General features: G+C 30.0%; 1 long non-coding RNA gene across 1 annotated transcript; it reads right to left on the bottom strand.

Annotated features, from left to right (window-relative positions):
* Window positions 1–5260: 5260 nt before the first annotated feature.
* LOC116403782 lies at window positions 5261–8510 on the bottom strand. Its single transcript, XR_004216610.1, has 2 exons — window positions 6244–8510; window positions 5261–5970 (listed from the first exon to the last, which is right to left on the bottom strand). It is a non-coding gene; the product is annotated as an uncharacterized LOC116403782 (long non-coding RNA).
* Window positions 8511–12243: the final 3733 nt, after the last annotated feature.

Below are 12243 nucleotides of genomic sequence, written 5' to 3'. Positions count from 1 at the left end.
AACTCAATCAAAAAAATCCAACAAAATAGATAATATGGAGAACCGTCGATGAGTAACAAACGATTCCATATTTTGAAATGGAAAGTATTAGATAACACAGTGTTGGAAATCATAACTAACAAATAAATGCGAAAAGTAACTCACTTATTTTATTAAAAACTATGATGTTTCTGGTGTATAATGTCGTAGACCTATGATTCAAAATTTAGATTCGACATAGTTTCACTATGATATCATTCGTAACATATTCTAAGCCCTTGACATTCTCTTGCATCCTTTATGAAATTCGAGCTCCCTAACATGGTTTCTATAAAAAATTTCAAGTGGTCATTTGACATAGAACAAATATAATTCATAGGATTGAAACATTAGAAAGGAAAAAGCACCTCTACTGAAAAAACATACTCTCTAATTGCACACCTACTCTCGATTCAAAAGACGACATGAAGTCAACCAATATCGTTTCCTCTTGAACGACACTAACTGATTCTAACATAAAAACCTTATCACATGATATGTATTCATAAACATATTAACACAATTTATAAAAATGGTAGTGTAGCCAATTTAGTAAATTAATTTACATGGAAACAAAAAGCTACCTACAATAACTTTCTAACTCACACTTATTAACTCTAAGGGGCCGTTTGAAGAAGGAAAAGAAAGGAAAGGAAAGGACTAAGATAGTCCTTTCTTTGTTTGGCCGAGGGATTAAGGGGAGGGAAAATACTACCCTTAATCCCTCTTATTCCTTCTCTTTTTCTTCATTTACTACCCACTTTTTCCACTTAATCCTTTCATTTTTCAATATAATCCTTATATTTCCCAATATAATCCTTCTCCTTATTCTCTTTCCTCATTTATTTCTTCTTCTCTTTCCTCATTTATTTATTCTCTCCAAATTAATCATTTTATTTCTTCTCTTTCACAAACAAATTAATCTCTCTCTTCTTCTTCATTTTTTTGTGCCAAATGAGTTAGTCTTCTTCTATAGTATGTTGCTTATCGTTTCCACGAAGAAAAAGATTAATAAATGAAAAAAAAAATAAAAACAACATAATACAATTTTTTATTGCAAGTATTGATGATACAAACTTAAAATACAATTTTTTTTTTGTATTTTATTTACGGTACAATTTGTAGAAACCTATTTTACATAAATGAAAAAAAATAATCAAATTTGTTTGTACTGTGTATTGTGTGTACGATCTGATTTTTTTTATTATACAAAATCAATTTAAAAATTAATATATATTTGTTGTGTGTTGAGGTTGCAGCAGAAATGAAGTATAAACATTATTTTAATACAATTTTTCGTCGTTTTGGAAAACAGTACGAACAAAATAAATAAGTTTAGACAAATGGAAAAAAAAAGAAAAATTAAATACAATTTTTGTTTGTATTTGGTTTACGGAAAACATTTCATAAACATTTCTTACACATTGAAAAAAAATGTAATTCAATTTCTTTCTCATATGGTATTGTAGTAGAAAAATATAAATATTTGCCATAAATTAAAAAAAACATATTTTTAATGTATTGGATCTACGGATCAAATTAAACTACAAATTGAAGACAAATGAAAAATTAAATCATACAATTTATGTGTGAATTGAATTTACAATATAAATTTCATAAACATATTTTAAACAACAACAAAAAATTAATACATTTTATTTTGTGTATTTGATTTAATGTTAAAAAAGAAAGAAAAAACTATGGTACAAATGGAAAAAAAAACTTTACTTCTCAAAGTATATTAGGTGTACGTTACAAGTAAAAAAATATTTATACAAAATTAAAAAAAAATCAATACAATTTTTTTTGTGAACGCTTGGATAACGGTACAACTTAACTAAAAAAAATGAATTTGAATACAATTTTTTGTTGTAGAGTTTTTACGATACAAACAATTTACACAGTGCAAAAAATATTAGCACATTTTCATTTTGTATTGGACTCGTGAAAAAAGATATTCATTTTCAGGTAAAAAAATAATTATGTATTTTTTATCATATTGGAGTTAACATACAAATAAAAAAAATTACACAAATGAAAAAAAATACAATTTTTTGGTCATAATCCTTCCCCAAAATAATCATTCTCCCAAACAAGGATTATAATAATCTCTCATAATCCTTTCACTTAATTCTTCTCCCAAACAATGATTATAAGTAATTCTTCGTATTCCTTTTACTTAATCCTTCCCCTAAACAAGGAATATAATAATCCTTTCCTTCACTTAATCCTCCATTTTTCTTATTCATTTTCCCCCTTATTCCTTTCCTTCCCCCAAACGGCCCCTAAGAACAAAACTTAAAATTACTGTAATAACTTTTTTAAACCATTAAGCATTGATTCACTAACTCATAGTTATTAACTCTAATAACAAAACTTAAAATTACTCTAATAACTCTTTTAAACCATTAAACATTGATTCACCTGACAGTAGTAAGTTCAATCTCGAACATGCACAATCTGTACTTGAAAAATGGAAAAACATTTTGAAAAGGTAAGTCGAAAGACTTAATGAGTTACAATTTTATAAAAGATGTTTTCATAAACAATTTAGCATAAAACCTTCAGATTAAGAAACATTTAGCAATAGAAACTTATTCCATAATTAATCATAGTACTTGTAAACATTTAAATTTGAATAATATTTCATACATTTTTCATAAATCATGGATCCATAGCCTCAGCCAATATTTGGACCTCTTCGTCGTAAGACGACACATATAGAATCAACTTTTACACTTATCTTCCTCCTTTAAGGCATAACCAAATGAGTGAAAAGAATTTGAGAGAGATGAAAATTGGATTAGGGTTGGAAAACTTAAGGTGACTTTTCTATTTTTTAATTTTAAAGACAAAAAGCTAAAATTTGCCTTTTTTTTTTCAAACTTGACAAGCTAGTCTTTAAATAAACAAAAGACATGCAACTATTGAATGTGTAAATTCACGAAAACTCGACTTCTCACATTCCGCTAACTATTGGTGGACTAGATGTTTGCATATTACGCAACCACATATTCCACTATGAGTTAGTGGAATTGTCAGATAAAATGTTGGATTTTTTCGCTAACTTTAGTCAAATGGCAAATTGTTTTTTTCACCATTCTAGTCAAAATCAAAAGTCAATATTTTAATTTTTTACTATCTTTTTCATCTTGAATAATTTTGACCTTTCGAGCATGAATCCACATTCGTTTTTTCAAAATTCAAATCACATTTGAATATAAAGCTGATCAAAGTTTTAATTTTCAAAGTCGAAAGTCAATATTTTGACTTTTTACAACTTCAATTATTTTCATCGATTATGAGCTTCCATAAATGAATCTGAATTCATATTTTTTTTATATTTAAATCATATTTAAATATAAAGTTCTATCTCTAAGCTGATAATTAAATGCTATATCACATTTACTTGTCGGTTTCTCTCTCCTTACCTAATTCGAACTATTAAACTAATCCAACATACTGTTTTAAGTTATTTCCAATTGAGCTAGTAAGAAAACCTAATGAACCTATAGATCATGAGCTCCAATTATAAAAGATTGACTTGCTAAACTCTTTTAATCTGAGCTAACTCACATTCGTTAATTGAGTCATTCCACTACATTCTTATAGTTGTACTTTCCTCACTGTAGATATATTTGTGTCCATCTGATATAACCATGATTGATAAGTTAATCTTTCACTATTTGTTTATAACTTTAGTTGGGTCAAAATACCATTTTACTCTCGATATTAATGTTACTCCTTAGTCTCACTGATCCACTATTGTATAGTTGGTTGAATGTCTAACCTATAAATCGAATCCCTCTCGAGCAAATGAGAGGGTGAGGTCCTTTGTTCAAGACTTGGATTTAGTCCTTAAGGAAAACAACCTATCTATTATCCTTAAAGTGGGTAGGAGTGAGTTCCATCTTACATGCTATGTCCCTAACTATCCACCTTGTCTTACTCATGAAATGGAAGGCTTATTAGGCTAGCGTTGTTAAGTTGTCCTCACCTATGCAGATCTAAGAAAAAAAATTTATGAACAAAAGTTCATAGTTAGTTCATGATTAAGATTAAATTACTTAGGTCATCAATAATTGAAATAGTCAATTTAATACACTCAACGATGTTATAACGTAAAAGTGACTATTTCATGGTTTCATTATTATGTAAACACTTTACATAGGATGACCCCACTTTCATGTCTCCACATGAATGATTCAGATTACACCGTTTGTACTAATTACAAATCGGGCTGCATCCATAGCTTTTCTAGAATAAGACCTCCAACCTTATTCCTATACTATAGACCATTTAGGCTATATACTCGAACTTGATCCACATTTGTCTTTATTAGATAGCCTCAGGACCTTAGTTTATTGAATTCAAGATTATAGTATTTAATTTTCACTAATAAGTCTTTAATAACCACTTTATTGAATAAAATACGTTTTAAACTACAAACTACGAGTTTTAGAACATAAATTTCAACATGCAAAATCAAGGAACGAGCTCGAATTAAGCAAAAATAGATAGTTTATTGCATACGCTATCACCACACCCAACTTAATCCTTGATAGTTTCAAGCAATATAGAACAAAATACACAATCACACAAAGGTAGCTTGCTAGAATGCTATAAGCTTTTTTGATGCCTTAATGGTCAACAAGAGTGAAACATGCAATTTAACACACATGCATTACTAAATTCACTTTTGGGAGAGCTTTCGGGGTGTCAACAAACATATGAATTCAATAACGCTACTCTAAGCATGCATGAAGGATACTCAAGTGAAAAACTCAAGTGTTCATGAGAGATGGAAGAAAGGTTTTTAAGTTATGCTTAAAATCATTCTTATTTTCATCATGCAATATTTCACATACATGCTAAAAAACTCTAAGAGTGCATCATAAAAAAACACAAAGTAACCAAGCAAACAATTAAAACACACAATAGCTCTAGCTCAGATGCTCAAGGGCTCAAGCCATAACACAGACACATCTCACCCCTAACTTAAAATCATACATTGTCCTTACTGTGATAAAACAATAAAACATGGAACATAATGAAATGGAAACAAAAATTTCCCTAGAATTTGACGCACAAAGGATGAGTGTCTAGCTCATAGAAAGATGTATTCTCTTAAAATTTTCATGAAAAAAGTAAATGATAGAAAAATTTAGATCAAATAAAAATAAAAATCATAATACCCTCTCGGTAGCACAATTTTTTAAGGTCATTATGCTCAACTGTCCTCTGCCTCAACAACCATAATATTGTGAGAGTCAACATGCTCCACCCCCAACTTAGGAGGTGGACTACAATTGTATAAAATAATAGAACTAAAATAAGTAGGAGTAGTAGAAGGATTATCATTGAACATTACAAAGGTTTGTGACTTTCCTTTCTGTTTAATTCTATGAGACCTCTTGTTCACATCAATCACAACTTTCACTATCTTTAAGACGGGTCTCTCTAATAGAACATATAACTCATCGAGAGGGGAGAAAGTATTAACATTCACAGCATGGAAGTCCACACGAAATATAATAGACTATCTACAATGACAGCAACATCATTAGCCAAACCTAAAGGTCTAACTAAGGAGAAAACAACTAACTGCATTAAGATATCAGTAGGGTGCCATATATGTGATTGAAACTCATTGTAAACAAGAGAAAGCATAATATGTATTTAAGATCTTAGATTTAACATAACATGCTTAAATTTCCTAGATCTTATAGAACAAGAAATAGCAAACATACATGGACTGTCATGGTTTATGAGAAAATTAATTATAATGAGAGCATCTTGCTTGATAATCTCCTTAGCCTAAGCTACAACCTCCATGAAAAGTACTTCAACCCATATTTTCTTACCTTTTTTAGTGGGGCTTTCTTGCCTTGTGAAGCAAGAGGGCTCTTCTTCATCTTCTCTTCCATAGATTCCACATTACCAACTAACATGCTAAGAAAAAGGGCAATAGAAACATCATCATTAGTTGTAGCTACAAAACAACACATCATCCTCTAAGGGTCTCCTAGAATTACCATACCTTTAACCTCCCTAACAGTGTCCTTAGTTTCCTTAGTGGATTTTATTATATGGCTTATTACCTTACTGGTTTCATACATATTTCACCTCAACTACATGCTCGTAAGATTATTGTCCACAAGAAATGAATACCTATTGTTTCATAAGAGTAGTTAGTTTGGCAAGTTCAGATATAAGTTTGTTTACCTCTTCTGAAGATGTGGTGGATATGGGAGTTTAGTCTCTAATCCCAAACTGCTAAATATTAGGAGCCCGTGGTGAAATCAATGTTCGAGCCTCTCAAGGAGTTTTGTTCACCAATACTCCTCCTGCAATTGTATTTATCATACTTTTATCACGGGAGACAATCCCCTCATAGAAGTTTAGAACCAAGAGCGCCTAAAAAATCTAATGATGTGGAAAACTGTCATAGGTGCTTGAACGACTCCCAGTACTCGTGTAGTGTCTTGCCCTTCGCCTACGTAATGGTATAAATCTTTCATCCTGACCTTGGCGGCAGGAAAAGCAAGGTAAAACTTTTTCAATAGAAGCTTCTTTGTGTGGGCCAAGGTAATCACAAATTTTGTAGGAAGGATAAATAGTCAATCCTTAGCATAATCCTTCCAGGCCAAGAAGAAGTCTATGAGGTTTAGCTGCTTTTAAGTCACTCCATGTGGCCTCATACTACAGCATAATACATGAGAACTCTTTCATGAAATTGTGGCAGCTCTCACCTGCAAATTTATGAAAAAGAGGTAAAAAGTGAATTAAACTAGTTTTAGATCCAAATTACCTATGGTCTCGGGATAGGTAATAGAGAGGGGTTGCTAAGAAAATTCAGGGACAGTTAGATCCCTTAAGGTTCACTCTAGTGAAGTATCTATCATGCTCTCAGCTTTCTGCTCTGGAAGTTTTTCTTCAAACGTGCCTTTAGCACAAATTTCCTCCTTAATAGCTTTATGCTCTCTAACTTCTCTTCTTCTTTGTCTTTCCTCTCGATCAAGATCTGCAAAATACAACAAAAATTTTTGATCCGGGGAGGATTGAGTCATACAAAGAAAAATAATAAATAAAGAACAATAAATAGGTAGTAAACTATTTTGCAAGAAAAATCTAAGTGCTTCCTAGCAATTGCACCAATTTGAAGGACAAGTTTCATTACCCAAACCCATGCTAAATAATTAACCAAATTTTCTCAGTAAGCATTAGTCTTAGTGGCAAGTCCAAGTCGATTACAAGGAGCACACTAGTTCTCTTAAAAACTAATTTCCAACCCAAGGTAACTAAGGGAGGTTTGAGCTAAAATTGATTCTTATAAAGTAAATTGTAAAAGAAAGTAAAACAACTATGTCAAAAAAACGTGGCTTGGGTTATAACAATTTCTCCCTTATCCAAAGAATTCATTCATCAAACTATCATCACTTATCTACATACAATCTTCACTTAACCAATTTAATTACCTTAGATAACTACATTGTTCCAGGGTTCTAATTGTTCTAATCTAGTACCACTAAGCAATGCAACATTGAATTTTCCAATAATATTAAGTTATAGAGATCCTTATGTGAAATGCCTAATTTCCATGCGTCTAATTGACATTCAATAGGTTCAATCCTAGGTTGGTTACGTTGCACATCAAAGTAGAAGCACAAGCTAACCTAACCTATTGCTTAACAAATCTTATCTAGCTAATTGTCACGAGTCAAAGATTCGATGCAAACTTAAAGCTATATATTTTTCATGCATCTAAACATGTAACAAATCATCATTCAAATTCAGAATTGAACCAAAGATTACATAAAACAAGTTTAAGTTCTCATGAATTCAAAGGGATAAAGGAAAAATCAATGAAACCCAAGCTAGAAAATGGTATCTTAGTCTTTCATCCACGTGTTGGATGATAAGGAGTTGTTTGGAATCCACAAGTACTATATGAAGAGATATAGAAAACTAGGAGAGAAGTAGAGAAAATAGCAAAATTTGGAATGGGGTTCATGCTGGCAGTTTAACAACAAATATAAATTAATGTAGCGGCACAAGGGCGCCAAACTTCTCGCTTGCGAGAGCTTTTCGTCTCAACTTAGAGCCCCATAATGCTTGGCCATTTACGCAAAAAGGGGTATTCTGCCTTTTTGACGCCATCTTCAACGTTGTGGAGCATCAAGGATCTAACCGGCCATTTTTCAGTTTCTTGCTCCATATTGTCTTGGGTGACGTCGTATGTCTCCAGATTGCCTGAAGTAGCTCTAAAATGACATAATCCTCACATTCTACCTTCAAAATGCAAATTACCTATAAAATATCAAATGAAGAATGCAAAATCACAAATCGAGCTTGGATTAAGCTAAAGTAGATAACATATTTCATACACTATCATGTATTATGTAAATGTTCATATGTGGTTGTCCATATTGTCCTTATAATTAACTTACAAAAATATTTCATGGAGTTATAAGATTTCGTATATGACAAGCGATATTGAACAATGTAAAGATTTGTAAATGAAATGTTCATATATGTTCAAGTCTTGGAATTGATTTTTATGAATATGATGCATATTTAAGTGATTTTTGGACCACACTACACGAACTTTGGCAATATATACAAAAACAAAAATATAAACAAACTATAGGAAAATATCTAAAGTATAGTCTTTAAAAAAAATCTTGAAATATACTTAGACGTTTTTTAAATGTAAGAAGCACTCAAATTCTTGACAGTTTTTCGGAATCAAGTGAGGATTTTTTTAAATGTCATAAACACTCACATTCTTGACACTTTTTGACATATCAAGAACTATAGTTCTTTACATTTTTCTAAACATCATGAACATCAACATACTTTGATGTTTTTTACATGTCATGAACATTAATTTTATGTAGTTGATGTTTATTAAATGTCAACGTTCATTGTTCTTGACGTTGATTAATGGTAATGAACTTTGACATTCTTGACACACTGACTTCAAAGTCTGTTTTAAAAACGTCAAGAACATGAATTTTTTACTCTTTTAAAGCATCAAGAGAGTATGTCTTTGTAGTAGTGCACCTTGTTGGATTCTTAAGATTTTTAACCATGTTTTTATATTCTCAAGATCTCTTTCATTCAAATATGATATCAATTCATTCACGTACTCTTCCTAAATTTGGTGGATTACACCTTGATTTTTTATAAATTGGATCGTCCGCTTATGCCTCTCAAGATAGTATCATTTTCAATTCACCGTTATTGAATATTTAGATTGCAAAGGTTTTTTTAGATATATATCAGGACTCTAATAACTTATTAATATTATATAATAATATTAAGATCAGTAGTACTTCATCTAATTAAATCTTACAAACAATGCTGTCTCATTTTTCCAACTTACTATCCCCAACTGATCAATAGTACTATGTGTTTTTGCTATTAATTAGTCAATATCAAATGAATATTGTTGCCAAAATATCTGATTTGTTTTTGCAGAAAGAGATTCTTAAAGGAAAAAGTAGGTGTGAAAGAGAAAAACAAAAAGCAAAAAGATACGAAGATTCTTTCCCTGGTAGTGCAGTAAGTTGACATTATGTCAAGTAGCAATTTATACACATCTCTAAACCTAACTTGGGGAACCAACATAACTGATCCAAATCCTAACCCAATTATGTGGTCTATACAACTCTTCTTCTTTATTTAGACCATCTCAATCCTCATTGCTCATCAATAAAAGGTATGCAAACTTGTACGGAGCCTGGCTGGATCAATTAAATTCCTTGCACATGTACAATTGCAATAGGATCTTCTATAGCATTCATCACATACAATTCTATCCTTTTTCCAAATATTTTTTAGTGTTTTTTATTAATAAAGTATTGGGAACTCAATAATGAAATGGTGACATGACCTTTCAAAGATTATATCTTATTATGGGAAAACAAAATCAATTTAAACTCTTAAATAAATGTGTCTATGTTTGGTAGGGTTAAAATGTTTTAAATCTATTAACTAGCAATTTAGACGGGATAAGTAAATATAAAAGTGTTGACTAATCGACCAATTATGTTAAAATACATCGAATTTCTGTTTACATATATGTTTCATAAATACTTTAGCTTTTGTCAGTAAACCATGTAATGTTATGTGAAAATTTATTAGTGAACTACGTATGTTTATGTGATGGTTTTTTTTTTTTTATTGTTTAACGTTTTCTATTTTTTTTTTCTTGCATATTCCTTTCTAGATTGACATCTTAAATTTTTATGTCTGAATCGACTTATAGCTTTATGTTAGTGTACAATTATTGCTAATACAATACGTTTTCTATCCATTAGGTTAAAATGTCAAATGTTTAAACTTTTACATGATACACTGAAAAAAGAAAGAAGTTGGAAAAGTCAATTCTACTCTCAATTAATGGCCGTCTCTCAAACCATGCTATAACCATTCATGCATGTATATCAACATTATTAGAAACTAATATTTTTTTCTCTATATTACAAATAATGAAGAAGATCAAACAAAATGAAACAAAGTGTATCATCACAAAAGAAAAGTGTTATCTTTTAGTTCATTCCAAAAGATCTTATTTCAGACTAAAAGTAATTAACTAAAGGGATGTTTGAAAGAACCCATCAAAAATGTTTCTTAAACCAAATTAAAAACAATCATGTAAAAAATGTTATTAGCATATAGTTTTAGGTTTGACTTTAGATTACCAAAAATTATTTTTCAATGGTCAGTTTCGGATAATCTATCATTCTATAGTAATTTCTTTCGAAAATAGGGGTTAGGGTTAGTAATCTAAAGTAATTCAAGAAACTATTTAAGTAGACCTTAAATTACTAATTTTTCAAACATACTTATGGATATTGTTTTAAAAAAATTCCACAAATTGTTCTAAACAAACAGTAATTAACCCACTTATTGTAAAAACCCTAAGTCATAAAAGCAAGAATAAAGAAAAAAATATAGAAAAAAAATAGGTCAATATAAGAATATAGATGATAATAAATAAGTTGTGTTTGATTCTACAACAATGAGAGAATCTTTTCGCTTTGTGGGGGCGATATTAGATAATACAAGTTTAATTTTGCTTGGTTGTTTGCTGTCAAAGCTATATTGAGAGGGGGACTCATCAAGGTTGTTTTCAATCTCTTCTGTTGCATATAGAGACATTCAAGTTATTATAAACATAGACCTTTCTGGACCAAAGGGGAGAAGTATTTAAGGAGGGTCCTTCAATTTGTTGCCTTACCCTAGCAATAACTTGACTTCCCTCACTCACATGCAACCCTAATTATTGGCTCTATTTTTGTTTTGGTTTAACTTTGTCTACATGTTTCCCTATCCATTGCCAACATAACATTTTGATCTTTCTCTTTCTCTTCTTTGGAATAATTGTGGAAACTTTCATTCACTAACAGAAATGATTAACCAAAATATAATTGAGAATGTTCTCTTTTGAATTTATTTGTTTTGAGTCTCATCGAGGATTGTTTTTGGTTGCTTGTTATTTAATTTGGAAATAAAGTTGGTGATAAGAACCTTTGTTCTTTTTTCCTTTCGACTATAAGGCTATTACTAAGTTGAATTATATGTTTTATCTTTCACATTTTTTTAGCTTTTTTTAATTAAAAGAAATTCAGAAATAAAATAAATAAAAGGAAAACCAAACAACAATAATATAATATTGAATAGTCTTCTAACACCAATAGAATATCTATCAAAATGACGACCATTATGAGTGAATTTTTTATTTATTATTTTCAATTTCATTATCTCCTAAATAAATAATTTGATATAGAATAAAATTCTTTCAACACCGAAAAGGGCTCAGTTCTTCAATTTTACGATCTTATTATTGTACTTTTATGATAAATATAGAAAGAGTACTATCATAACATAAATTTTGTAATAATTTACCAAGGTTATTTTTCTTTTCGATATAGTAAACTAATACAACAATTACAAGAATGAGATATCAAATAACTATCCTCCTCAAAAGTCCTCAAAATGGAAAAAATAGGTAAAAGAATATGAAAAATAGGGGAAAAAATTAACAACCATAATGCATGATCAATGATATATACTATACACATAATATATAAATATAAATAAAGTAATCCTGTCAAATAATAGTCTTTAAAATCTAATTTTCAAAAATTTTGAAATACATTTAATTTAAAATATAAATTATTTTTTAATTAAATTAAGAAGAGATTTTGATATTTA

Source organism: Cucumis sativus, chromosome 5 (assembly GCF_000004075.3).
Source record: "Cucumis sativus cultivar 9930 chromosome 5, Cucumber_9930_V3, whole genome shotgun sequence".
Taxonomy (NCBI): Eukaryota; Viridiplantae; Streptophyta; class Magnoliopsida; order Cucurbitales; family Cucurbitaceae; genus Cucumis; species Cucumis sativus.
This window is presented reverse-complemented; position numbering and strand designations above follow the sequence as displayed.